Here is a 13,979-nt window from a genome sequence, read left to right as displayed (position 1 = left end):
ACAAGGGTTTATCCTATGGACTCTGGCCGCTAGGCCGTGCTGCCCTGTAACGAGGGGCGTAAACCCTCACAGTCACCATTATGGTTCTTCAGAGATGTCTGTCTTGCATGATTGTGTGTTTCTTATTGTAACACACATCATGTAGTAATTCTCAGCTGTCACTGTACAGCACACCAAGATCACTCACAACTTCACAGCAGCAATGGGTAGAGAATTCGGAATCTTCTGTTTCAAAAATCCAGCATTGTATAATTTGAGATTGAGAAGAATCTCCATTGCTATTAACAGTATAGGGTCTATGAAATCGAAACAGCTAAATCGTTATGATCTAATCCAGTGGAGGGCTATGGCACACATATAAACTAGCCAATTGAGTCCATTCTATTTACAAGCAAGTGCTTTTATGTGATGGTTGCTATCCACAACATCAAAAATCTTTTGCTGTTTATTGTTAGTATTGTTTTGTGTTAGAATAGCGCCTAGAGAGCAAGATGCTTCATACCAGTTCCCCTTTCTATGGAATTCTTTTTTAAAGACTGTCTGAGAAAACTTTGGAAACTTGTAATGAAATCAGATGAACAAAAGTAATTTATAATGAATGTAGATTTTTTGTTTTGTTTTGTTTCTGTTAAGAATATTTTTTACTAGCAGCTTGGGAGAGCAAATCAATGAATAAAAGGTGATAATGACTTGAATAGGGACTACAACAAGAAAGGACAGACAATGCTCTTTCATTCAGAGTTCTGCTGCAACCCAGTAGTGGTGGGATTCTTTGTGGGTATAGTAGTTGCTTTTAATTGAAACTGGAAATGTAAAGCAGCGTTATGAAGCCAACCCTGCTGATTTTCGCTGCCAAACACCCTCCAGGCCTTCCACTGCACATGGATAAAATCGTTTCAAGGGAGTCCAACTACAGCAGATTGAATCAGAGGGTTGTGAGGAGCTTCATTGCTTGACAGCGTGCCATAGGAGCCTCTCCATGCATCCCTTGGATAGAGGCCAAGCACAAGAAAGCATCTGCAGACTCTGAAATGATGAAGGAATGTATCCTTGCAGCAATTGATCCAATGTTAGAGGGAGAGATGAATGCTGAAGTGCTCAGTGAATTTAAAAGGATTCCTTTGACATGCATGTCTGCTGTTCGAAGGACTGAGTTATTGGCATCAGTAGTGGCAGACAAGCTTGTCAGTGAAGTGAAACATGAGCTGCCATACACTGGCTGTTGATGAATCAGCTGACATGACTGATATTGCCCAAATGTGCATCTCTGTCACATATTCAGTGGCCTCGTGCAGAGCGTTCTATGTGTTACCCCAGCTGAGGCAAACCTGAACTGATGATACGCTAGACACAGAGTATTTTTGTGATCTTTGTTTTGGCTTAAAAAAAGATAGCATCAGACAAAATGGATGGTTCTCCATCCATGATGGGCCCTGAGAATGGATAATGAAGTGTACTTAAAGGAAATGAATCCTTACTTATTGGCGTGTCTCACTCAGTCTTAAGTGAAATGTTTCTGTGAGCTGAACTCAGAGCATCATATCCAGCCACTATAAACACTATCATGAAGTTAGTCATTTGTATCAGACTAGCGTAAATTCATTCTTACTAGGGTGTAATGAATTATTATTTATTTCTTTATTTGCAGACTCTGATTTTTTTATTGCTGATTGCTTCTCTTATGGATTTTCTCTTTATTGAACCAGTGTTGCTAGAGGTTAGAGCACAAGATTGAGAGATCAATGCTTCTTGGTTCTATTCCTGGCTCCGTTATTGACATCCTATTTACCCTTGGTCAAGTCACTTACGTTTCCTGTTTGTAATAGAGTGCCTCTTTAAGGACCTCCAGATATTGTAACTTGAGTTACAACCTTCTGGGAGTGGAGTGCAGAGGTTTAGAAGTGCACAGGCTGCTCACTGCTTTCATTCTCCCAATAAAATTATATTAAACTTGTATTGTACTTGTGGGTATGCCTTGGCTTACCCTTCCACAAGACATTATAACTGGTGCCTCAGTTATCAGTAACATGGAGGTAATGGAGTACTTCAAAGATGTGTTGCAAGCCTTAATAAATTAAGGGCAAATAATAACCTTAGATATATAGACAACCACCTCCCCTTGCCTTCAGGTGCACTGGTGCATGGTGGTTGAAAAACAGGAGGAAGTTTTTGTAAAAATGTTTACCTCCTTTTTTCCCTTTGGTCAAAATTCAAAATGTTAATGAAAATTTTCACCAATGGTTTTAAAATTTTCAATTAGCTCCAGTGCTGCATTTGCCTCTTTTATTTATTTTTATATATAAAGTTCTTTAGGATCCTTGGCTGAAAGGTGCTAGAAAGTTCAAAATGGGGCTGGTGTTGTTTGTTTTTCTTTTAATAAAACTTCCCAAATGTTATGTTGACAAACACAAGCACTTGAGACTTTGGGAAGGGAAGAGAAAAGAAAAAAAATATTAAAAATGTTTATGTTTGCAGGCATCACAATTCTGTTTAATACCTTTTACTAAAATCTCATTCAGGGCCAAAAATAGTAATAAGCGTAGGTCTTGGCTAGCTAAGGTATTACACAATCTTTAGTTAACACAATGCCTCTTTGAGGTTGGAAAGTACTTATCCCCATTTTACACATGGAGAACTGAGGCACAGAGAGACTGAAGCGACTTGCCCAAAGTCATACAGAAAGTTTGGAGGGATTTGAACTTTGATCTCTGAAATCCTAGGCTAAAACCTTAACCACTGGACCATACTTCCTCTCCCCTCTCATTTAACATAGCAAATAATAATCTTGTGTTAGGTAGGGCATACTTGGATACCTGAACTGGAGAGGTCCAGATAAGGTTTTTAATGTGCTTCCATAATTTATGCAAGATTCACAGATGCAGTTAGATCAGTGATGTGTCAACCTGCGGAAGCCACTTTATCACTGAATATAATCCAGAGCCACAAAATAAAAAAAGTGATATTGTGTCATGTCATTATTTTATTGCAAATCACATATTGATGCAACATGATAGAGGGAAAAAAAACAACCACCTAGCAACACAATGTTAGGATGCCTTGTGCTATGATTGTTTTGTATAATCTCTGTCTCCCCTCCCTTCCCTCATCTCTTTGCTAATTAATGTAAAGAATGGGGAAGGAACCTACTGACTGCTGTTCATTTCTTCAGTACTCCCAGCACAGACTTACATGTGTCAGACAGCATGTGTAACAATTTCTGTGATCAGCACCCTGATGGATTTGCCTAGGAGAAAACAAGTATGTTAGGAGCCTCCATCCAGACCTATTGCCCTCATTAGAGCCACGTGCGAGGTTGCAAAGAACAGCCCGTGGTTCCTAAATTCTCAGAAGATTGCTCCTGAAACACTGAGAATATTTTATATATATGTTTGTGTTTCTTTTACATACTTGGAAGAACCGTGCTGCTTTCAACAGCACGCAGAAGTCTCAGTGTGTTGGCATCCACTTGCACCTGTGGTATAAGATTTAATTCTCTGCTGTGAGCACAATGAAGCTATAGGACCTGCTTTTCAAACAAACATCTCGAAAACCGTCTGCCTGATGAGGCACTAACTCACATATATCACCAGTCCTTAAAAACGATTGCGAATGAAAAGGAATTGTCACTCCTCTCCCTGCCTATTGATCATGAAATAACATGCATGGAAATTAGATACAGTATACACACACACAAAAAGGTGCAGTCTTTAAAATTCCTTCAGGCCAGGTACTTGAAACACATGTCATAATTTTGGGTTCACATCACCTGGCATATCGAAGACAGACTGCTTCTCTGAAAAGCAAATAGACTCCAAAGCATTCCAGGGATCCTTCTAGAAGTTATGGTAATTGCACACACCTCATCTAGCACAACCCAATTAATAAAGAAATACAGGTAACATTAAAAGAGCATCCCATGAAGACTTGGACACCTCCTAATATGAGGGATGTCATCCCTCACTGAAGGTTCATTGTATAGCAGCTGCAGAATGTCACAATGAAACCATCCTTTTCTGCCTTTTCATTTCAATAGGGGTTGTGTTTGGTTTATGTCCCAGTTGATTGTTCTCTGACCAGTTTACTGTCATACAAGCAGTGGAGGCAGCATATTTAGTCCCTGCAAGACTCTGTCACCACCCCTTTCTGAATGAGTAGCAGGGGTGTGTCACATTCTTGCTCTAGTTGTGGTGCTATTCTGTATCTGGCTTTCCAGGCAAAGTGGTGCGGATCCTTCAGGATGGTTGAGGACTGTCTGCCTGCTTTACTATAGATTTATTCACAAATATATTCTATAAACACACACTCACCTCCACTTTGTGTGTGTGTGAGAGAGAGAGAGAGGATCACCATCCCTATCACTCAGCACTTCCATTCTCCCCAAAGAAGAGTCAGATCCTCAGTAACCCCCTTCTCACTCAGCAAGGCACTTCACCTCTCTCTTTCCCCTCCCATACTTTGTCTGGCTTTGTCTGTTTACATCCAGCGTGTTCAAGCAGAGACAGGCTCATACTGTTTGTGTTTGTACACTGACTAGCACAACAGGGTCCCCATCGTGGTTGGGGCATCTAGGCACTGTTGTAATACATAATAAATACTAATTGGGGTGGGGGGTGGGGATAATGCAGGCGTCCTGTCCATTTAGCTATTGACTTTTCTGCTGATTATGCCACCATACGTGTTGATTTATAGATTAAAGCTCATTTCAGACAGGTCACAAAACAGCTATCTGATTGTAATGACTCTTGGTCACTGCTGGCTTGGGCTGGATTCCAACTAGAAATGAAAGATTCAGTAGCCCATTATCTCTCTCTCTCTACACACACACACACACACCCACCCACCCCCCAGCCATTCACTGCACATCCAAAATTCACACCAAGGTGAAAAGTTGGTTTTAAAAATTCACATGCTCTACAGGCCCCCTCAATAATATACCTAGATTTGGAAGGATTTTTATCAATAAATCTTGGTAGACATCAAGTTCAGCATATCCACACAAACCGATGACAGAAAATTTCCATTGATAATCAAAGTTTACAGCTAGGCAAAGTAAGAAAAAAAAGAGTTTGATTTAAGGATATTTACTTGGTATATTTTGACATGTGATGATGACAATTTGTGATTTAACAATTATAATGCTTTAACTCTTCAAAGCGCAACATCTAGTGTCATTAAATATTTAGCTTCTGAGCCATCCCCCCATAATGTCCCACAACTGTGAAAATTTAAATTGATAGTAAGCTAAAAGACTTAAAATGCATAATTTTGCACATCTGTGAAAATGTAAAGCAATTAAAAATAGAAACAAGCTTAAAATAAACAAATATTTTGTTGAAATTATTAAAAAAATCACATTTTGCCAAGCCTAAATTTGCACCATTCCAGCCCTTTTACTATGAATATTAAAATAGAAAAAAAAAGGTCTGTATATGTATGTTAGCCCTGTGATCTGATGTAGGCTGTTTGTGTGACATGATCAACATATGGGCCAACTACAGTATGTAACTGACACAGTTTAAATGTTGAGAAAGCCAGTGGCTGCAAGGCAGTGGTGGGCAACCTGTGGCCGGCGGGCCGCACGCAGCCTGTTAGGGTAATCCGCTGGTGGGCCGCCAGACAGTTTGTTTACATTTGCACAGACCGTGTGTGGCTTGTGGCCCACAGGTTGCCCACCGCTGCTGCAAGGCCATGCAAGGGAGATGTAGGTTTCTGTCTTCAAGGCTGCATCATGGCAAATACGAGACTCCACCCCCTGAATTTTCATACTAGCAATAAGCTGCATATGAACAATTCTTTGACAGGAGTTTATCACTTCCTGGGAGGAATGTGGGCAGACATCATTTTTAGGACAAGTGTTGTACAGATCATATGGAAAGTATGATCTCCAGCCCTTGAGAGTGGAGTTCTTCTTAGTGTATGCACAACATGCCTCAGATGGCATGTGCCCAAGGTTCATCACCAAATTTGGCCCACTGGTTGGATGATGGGCTTTCCCGGCCTAGGTGCTGACAGGGAGTGTGATGTGAACACTGATCCATGACCCATGAGAGTGGAATATAGCGGGTAGTTGTGAATCACAATTCTTAAACACACTGGAAATATAATGTGGTAATTGTTGCATGCAATACATTGGTGTACAGTAGTTTACATTTAAACTGCAGTCATTAACTAACTGAAAGGCTATTTTACCATTACTGTTAAGCCTCATGGATTTGTGACAATTAAGGATGAGACTATTGCAATGCACCATATACATGAATAGTTTATGGAATCTGTTTAACATGTTGTTTGATTTCTCTTACCTCTTATCATCAAATCAGGGATGGTCAGGCCTATTTCTAAAGTTTGGGATGGGAAATGATGTGAGATTCAAAATGTAGGTGTGGATCAGAATTTTCCAGCTAGACCCTTTTTTCTATAATGACTTGAATCAAACCCGTGCACCTGAACTTTGGGTTTTTATCTTCAGAATCCATAACTGCATCACAGTCCTGTTTCATGCCCATCTCCATGTAGAGTGCACAATCTATTTTGTTGCTTCTAATCAACATTCGTGGGCAAAATATACCATGCCATTTCAAACATTTAACATTGGCTTTTTAAATGCTTTACTTTCACTTTTTGGCACAAGGAAATTTAATACAAATCCATTTTAAAAAAATCACTAAAAGGAAAAATACTTGGCACATTTATGGTACTTTGTGCTTATGATGTTGTAGCCAACAACCTAACGCCCTCATTCTTCAAAGATTTAGGCACATGCTTAACATTACGCTCATGAGTAGTCAATTGACATCAGTGGAATTCTCATGTGTGTTGCAGATTAGGGTCTTAATTTACTTATTCTACCTATCAGTATCAGCCCTCTTAAAATACTTCATTCTTTATGTCTCAGCTGTTCATGGAGCAAGTTTTGCCATCTAATCTGCCTACCTGCCATAGACCATATGGTCTGCAATTAAATTCAATAGCAAAATTTGTATTTGGTCAGCAAATATTGGAAATGGCAAGTTGAGTAATTATAGTGTGACACACAGGCCATAAAGGTGTGAGCTGTCTGTCAGTCTGTTAAACCACTTGCTGATTAGGAGTAAACAGTTTCAGGCCAGGTTCTGCTTATTTTGAAACTGATGGGAGCTTTGTACCTCTGATTAATATAATCAATTACAGGTACAAAGTGTGGAACCCGGAGCCATATTTCCCGCAGCTGTGCTTTCAGTGACACTTATAAACTTCCCTCTTTGCTTAGTATGAGATTGGAAAAATTGAAAGTTAAATGGAGGCTTTGTTTTTGGACCAAAGTGTTTGAGCATCCTCTGTATAGTACCACTCTCAGCTCTTTCTGTTGTTCATTTTTCTGCATAAGAAACTGTACTAACAGAAGTTGCTTATTTAAAGACAGAGGTGCAATAGCCTCTTTGTACTTTACTAGACTCTGCATGTGTGCCATCAAACATAGATGTCACAGACGCTGGGCTCAGCACAGCACAGGGGAGAGGGAGGTGACATTAAGCCACCTTTATGTGCGCCCACTCTGGGGCCATTTGACATCTGATAGAAACTAAAGCAGCCTTAGGACTTTTGTGTTGTTTCTGGCTGTCAATGGCCACTAAGTGCCATTCTGTTAGCTGGGGATCACCCTTAAACATCCACTTTCTCCCACACATGCGCCCTACTCTAGTATCTTGGCAGGGAGGGTGTGATAAGAGTTATTCCACAATCCTATGCCACTTGAAGATTCTCCTCTGCAGGGGGATCCTTGGGTGGCCCAATCCAATTGCTTTCTAGCTGCTTTTTGTTCCTGGGAGCAGCACAAAGTAGCTGTGGGGGTGGGTTGGGGAGGCCCAGAATCTGACTCAGTATCCCCCATGTGGGCTTTGTAGCTAGTCCACACATTCTTGCCTAGCTCATGCAAAGCCATCTGGTAGTGATGGCTAGTATGACTACTGTTTCAGGTTTCTGAAAACATCAACACAGAATAATAGTCCTAATCCAGCAGCTTTGTGTGGTGGAGCAATAGTGATCCAGGTACTTGACTTACCAGTTATTTTATTACCCTCGAAACAAAGGACCAAATTCTGTTGTCATTTACACTGGTATAAATCAGGATTAAATGCATTGGCCTGGAGAGTAAAGACAAGAAGAAATTCAACCAAAGAGAGCAAATGTTTAGCATCTGCTATATGTTCTGTTCTTATCCACAAGACCTGACACCTGGCAGTCTGGAAACACATTCCTGAAATGGCCATCTGCTGGAGATTCTTCATGTTCAGAGGTACGCGGAAGCTTTGTTGCAGGGCAGAGATTAGGAAGGAGAGGGGAGAGGTCTCAAACACAAGACACCAGGTGGCTTTTCATAGTAGTTCATGAGCCAGGGTATTTTCCTATTTGCAATGGTTTAAAGCTGGGCTAACCTCGGGGTTATGGTGCAAGGAGCTAAAACAAAGTAGCCCACTGGTATGTATCTATCTTTGTATTTATTTCAAGTTGGATGCTCTCTTTCTTTTCTTTCCTTTGGTGTGTATATGTGTGTTAGGTCCAATAATGCATTAAGCACGACTGATTGGTTAGTACAGCTATTTGAAGCATTCTACAAAATGTGAGTCCTAGCAATTTTAGCTCTCAAACCGGCCAAGACGTGTGTGAGTAAGCTTTATGGACATGAGTAGTCCCACTGAATTTCACTTACTCGGATGCACAATTTTTTGTTGGATTGAGACTTATATAGGAGTGGAGAATGAGGTGGCACTTTTATAACAGAGTGGAGTAAGTATTACCGTACACTTCTGTTTCACGTCCTTAGAGCTTTGTGATCGGGCAACTGTTTAAGGATGGAGAATAGGCAGTGTTGCCAGCTCTCATGATATTTGAGGTTTTCTTAAAACTCTAACTTCTGGAGATAAATGAATATATGAGAACCTCAGCTTTCATTTAAAAAAAAAATAGCAAGTTTCTAGCCCCCACTGTTGTGGAGAAAAGCCTGAACATTTGATCCAAATGTACCCTAAAAGCTTAGCAAGCAGAACCCCCCAAAATATAGTATCTTTTTTTAAAGCTCCTGATTTTTTGAAGCCTGAGTCATGATTTTTGAATGCTTGGGGTTGACATCTTGTCCAAAAGCCTTGAGCCTGCATACGCTTAACTATGTGACTAAAGATACCCATGTATTTAAGTGTTTGCAGGATCAGGCTTTAGTAAGGAAATTTAATTGGTTAGAAAAACTGTGTGTGTGTGTATGTCGGGAGGGCTACATATTTTTGCATTGCTGATTATGCCAACTTGCTGTAATTTTATATATATATATTTGCAAGCTTTTTGCATGTTATATCATTATAATGTTAATGCTTTGTCAGGGCCTCAAACTCACTCCTTGCAGATGAGCTCCTCAAATCCTAGAACCTGTCCTAGGAAACATAACTGTATAGAAGCAATGAGGCTTTGGAGACATGGTTGTAGACAGGAGGTGGGCATATGAACCTTATATTCTTCATGTGTAGGAAGACATAGCTTACCTTTTGATGTTTGTGTGTTTCTTATTTAAATATTTGAATATTATATGTAAATGTGTTCATCGAATCATAGAACTGGAAGGGACCTCGAGAGGTCATCTAGTCCAGTCCGCTGCACTCAAGGCAGGGCTAAGTATTATCTAGACCATCCCTGACATGTGTTTGTCCAACCTGCTCTTAAAAATTGCCAATGATGGAGATTCCACAACCTCCCTAGGCAATTTATTCCAGTGCTTAACCACTCTGAGAGTTAGGAAGTTTTTCCTAATGTCCAACCTAAACCTCCTTTGCTGTAATTTAAGCCCATTGCTTCCTGTCCTATCCTCAGAGGTTAAGAAGAACATTTTTTCTCCCTCCTCCTTGTAACAACCTTTTATGTACTTGAAAACTGTTATCATATCAGTTTGGATTTTGACCTTCAAAAGTAAATGCTTTTCTTTCTTCCTCCCATCAGTTCTTTAGACTTTTAAAATATTGTTATTAATTGAACATCCTATTTTAAGCCGATTCTCTCAACATCCTTCCTATGATCCATGTACTGCTATTCCTGTGCAAGGCAAATGCTTCATAAAAGGAAAAGCTTGGTGGGTGGAATCTGATGCCGTGAAAGTGAAGGATTCATTGTCATTGGCTAGAGTCTTTGGCAATGGGTAGGTAGATAAACTCTATAAATTTCTCCACACAGCTTTGCTAATATATTTCAGTTCTTCCCTTCAGCATTCATGCTATTCCAGTCCTGGAAACAGGCTGCCAAGTTTGCCAAATAATGTTGCGGGTTTGTGACATGGACCAACATTCATTAGGAGCTAAAATGAGAGGCCATCTTGATTTGAATGTGGCTCTAGAAGCTAGTGCACTGAACCATTTTGTTGTTCAGTCCCTCCAGACCATCCACCTATTCTTTTCTGTAATGACTTATCAATATAGGGTGAAATTCAACACAGTGCTGAGGTCCCATACCAGGTCCTTCAAACCATTTAAGCCCTGCGGTAAATGTTCAGTGCAGATGAGCTTTTGCAGGCCTTTGTCATTGAGGTGAATTTCTTTTGCACTGAGCTGTGTGAATCTTTCTTTAATGAATTGACTGCATTTCAATATCAAACAAGATAATACTGGATTGTTCTTAATTATGCATCTGGGACTGGTATGATGTCCATCCAAGGTGTAACTTCTTATATAGTCACTAAGCTAATTTTTAAAATACCAGGGCCTCATCCTGGAAACTGTGCATATCTTGAAGCCCATGAGTAGTTCTGTTGACTTCAAAGGGACTATTTACCTTTTTTAAGTTAAGCACCTGTGTAGGTGCTTTCAGGATTGGGGCCAAATTTTGATTCCTCTTTTGATAGCTATATAAGGAGATAAGCACACTCCAAAGTGTATCTGTGACTTTTAACCACTGGGGCAAGGAGAGATTAGACATCCTTCAAATTCATCACCATGTGTGCAAACCTAGCATTCACTTAACTATCAGAACTATTAAAGATGAGAGGAGAGAATGTCTTCTATAGTTAGTTTAGCTAAATTACTCCAGGATATAAATCTCTCAAATATATTGGGATTGGAAGGAAATTTATCTCATAGGCATGGTTTGGGGTGAATTGGTCCATAGGGTTTTCACATCTTCCTCCAAAGTATCTGCTACTGACCATTAGTGGACACAGGGTGCCACGCTAGTTGGACGACTGGTATGAGCAGTTAGTTCTGTTAGTTCCTAGTTTGGTAGTGCCTTTTGTGATTCCCAGGTTAAAGCTGCTATGTAAATATAGAATAATATTACCTGTCAGGTTGCACTGTTACCGGTAGGTTTGATATATAATGTTGCATAATACTTTGTGAGATATCCATTCCTATGATGAAAACACAGAGATCACTCCTCGTTTTAGAACACAAATACATAAATTTTAATCTGAGAAAAATACAAAATGAAACCATGTACAAGTTATGTACAAACCCTTTTTACAAGACAATATATTTATCACTGGATATTACATATGACAAAGTCAGGTAGATCATTTCTGAGCACCAGCATTTTTTCTCTCTCACCGATCCTTGGTAAAAAGAAAAATGATGAAGTTGTACTCCTTTTTCTTTCTGAACCGTAAGACTTAACACCATAGGTAGTTTAAAGGAATTGTTTTCAAGGAATGGTTATAATGGCAAATGCTTTCATACATTATATATATGTACTGTATGTGTTTTCTGTGGGGTAGGGGAAGGAGAAAGGCCAACTTTGAATTTCACAAGAATTTAGAATTTTAATTCCACTATTTTTGAGGCAGATATTTTAGATGTTGCAGTTGCTAGATATATGTGTCTCAAACAATATCCAAGAGAGGGAGAAAATTTTAAGTGCTGCTTAAAAGAAATGTAGGACAGGATTCCTTTCAGCTGACATTTTGGTGAGATTCCCTAAACTCATCTTCTAGTTACCAGAAAACTTCCCATTCTCACTTTTCAATCTCAATGAAATAAAAATTGCAGAAATTTCTCCATTTACTCTTATGTGCCTGAGTGCCTACATTCTTTTGTTCATGCGGGCCTCCTCTGAAGCTCATTGAATCAATGGGAGTCTTCTGTCAACTTCAACAGGTTCTGGATTAGACGTATGAATGGGGCAGTATTGTATGGATATTTATCATAACGAGGAACAAAGTAATAAAAGAGGTTTATTCAAATTTTTTTGCTAAGTCTGAAGCTGAACATCAATTTTAGTAGTTCAAAAATAGGTTAGGTAGATAGGTACTCATCCTTTTGGTATATACTCTACTAGAGTTTATTTGGACGTATAGACTATTGCAGTTTATAGATTATTCAATAGCTAGTTTTTACTTGGTTTTATGTTCCATATCATTGGATGTCTGTGCAAGGGGTGAGAGTATACATAATGCTGTCAATTAGAAAAAACTGCAAATGAATATGCCTGCTAAATATCAGAGAACCTGGAAAAGAAGCTTATATATGTTGAACAGAAAAAGACCTAAAAACTGGACTGTAAACACACATTGAGGAAAAATAAGAGATGAAAAAACTATCCCACTGTACAAAATAAAAGTAGGTGTACATTTTACTTCTTGTGAAAGCACAGATTGAGATTGGTCGCGGATCTCTGTGGCCAAAGGCTTTTAAAGCATATAACCATATGGTATTTTTGCAAAGGTACAGAATTGCTAACTTCTGGATTTTAGTATAATGCCACTTAACATCTCAAAGCTTAAGTTGCACCATGGGCCTTGTGTTGACAACTCTGCACAGAGGAGAATTTCACTCATACTGAACACACCCGAATTATGCTAATATTGTGTTATACCTTTGTGAACATTGTGTTAGTACCCATGACTTGCAGTGGGTCATATTTAAAGTAAAAACATTTGTTTCCGTTGAAGATCTGAAAACACACAAAATAAATTATAACAGACCCTATAAAAAACCTGGTTAAAGATGTCTTCAGTTTGGCCCATATCCAACAAAGGACTCGAAGCACGTGCTTAACTTTAAGCAAGTGCATAGTCTCATTTACTTGAATGGGGCTAATACAGTGGCACTATCTACGTACTTAAATGCTTTGCTGTATCAGGGCCTTAGTTATCAGGATTTTTATGTATCAGGTGGGCTCCTATCTTAGTACTTGATTTAAAAGCAGCATCAAAATTTTACGGACTGGTGCTGTGGAAGAAAGCTAGCAAACTGTGAACCATGAGGAACACGCTCTTTTCCCATACAGCTCCCATAGACTTTGATAAGAGTTTTCTGCCCAAACCAAGGAAAGCTATGTGGGCCATGCAAAGACACTCTAAGAGCATTTGCACTCTCCCTCTCTCCCTCCCTCTTATTTGTTTTGCTTTCAGAACATAATTAAAAAAAAATAGAAACAAAGCAGGGGACATGAACTTATATGGGGGTAGGGGAATGTGCAGTAATAATTGCTACAACACTGAATACAAGTATATTTCAAAACTCCTTGGCTTCTTGAAGCCGTTGTCAATGTGCTTCCGGTTAAGGAGGTATGGCTTTGTACAGTAACTTTGAGACTGGGATATCTATAATGGGGCCGTTGCTAACATAGCTATGGATTGTAGAGCATGCAAAAGGCAGTGAAAACATGCATAATTACTCATGTGGAAGTTATTGCTATTGTTGTGCAGTAATTTATGCATCCGATTATTGCAAAATTTCTAAGGGCACAAATAGAAGTCGTTTGCTTTATTTGTTTTTTCTCTGTGTACTTCAGACCCTTAAAGGACCCAAGTTGTCCTCTGGCAAATTTTTAGAAATGTAATATTTTATCAAAACTTCATTTAAAATATAATATATTTTTCTGTACTTCCTTCCTCATCATTGCACATTACCAAGATGTGTGTGGAGAGGAAAAGGTGTTTCCCTTATAAACCAGCATGCCTCATTTATCCAGTCATCTATTTTGTTAAGGGTGAAAAATTCTTGTCATATGGTGTCACATGCATAAAGCCT

The sequence above is a fragment of the Terrapene carolina genome, unplaced genomic scaffold, assembly GCF_002925995.2.
Source record: "Terrapene carolina triunguis isolate 2854851 unplaced genomic scaffold, T_m_triunguis-2.0 Scaffold147, whole genome shotgun sequence".
Classification (NCBI taxonomy): domain Eukaryota; kingdom Metazoa; phylum Chordata; order Testudines; family Emydidae; genus Terrapene; species Terrapene triunguis.
This window is presented reverse-complemented; position numbering follows the sequence as displayed.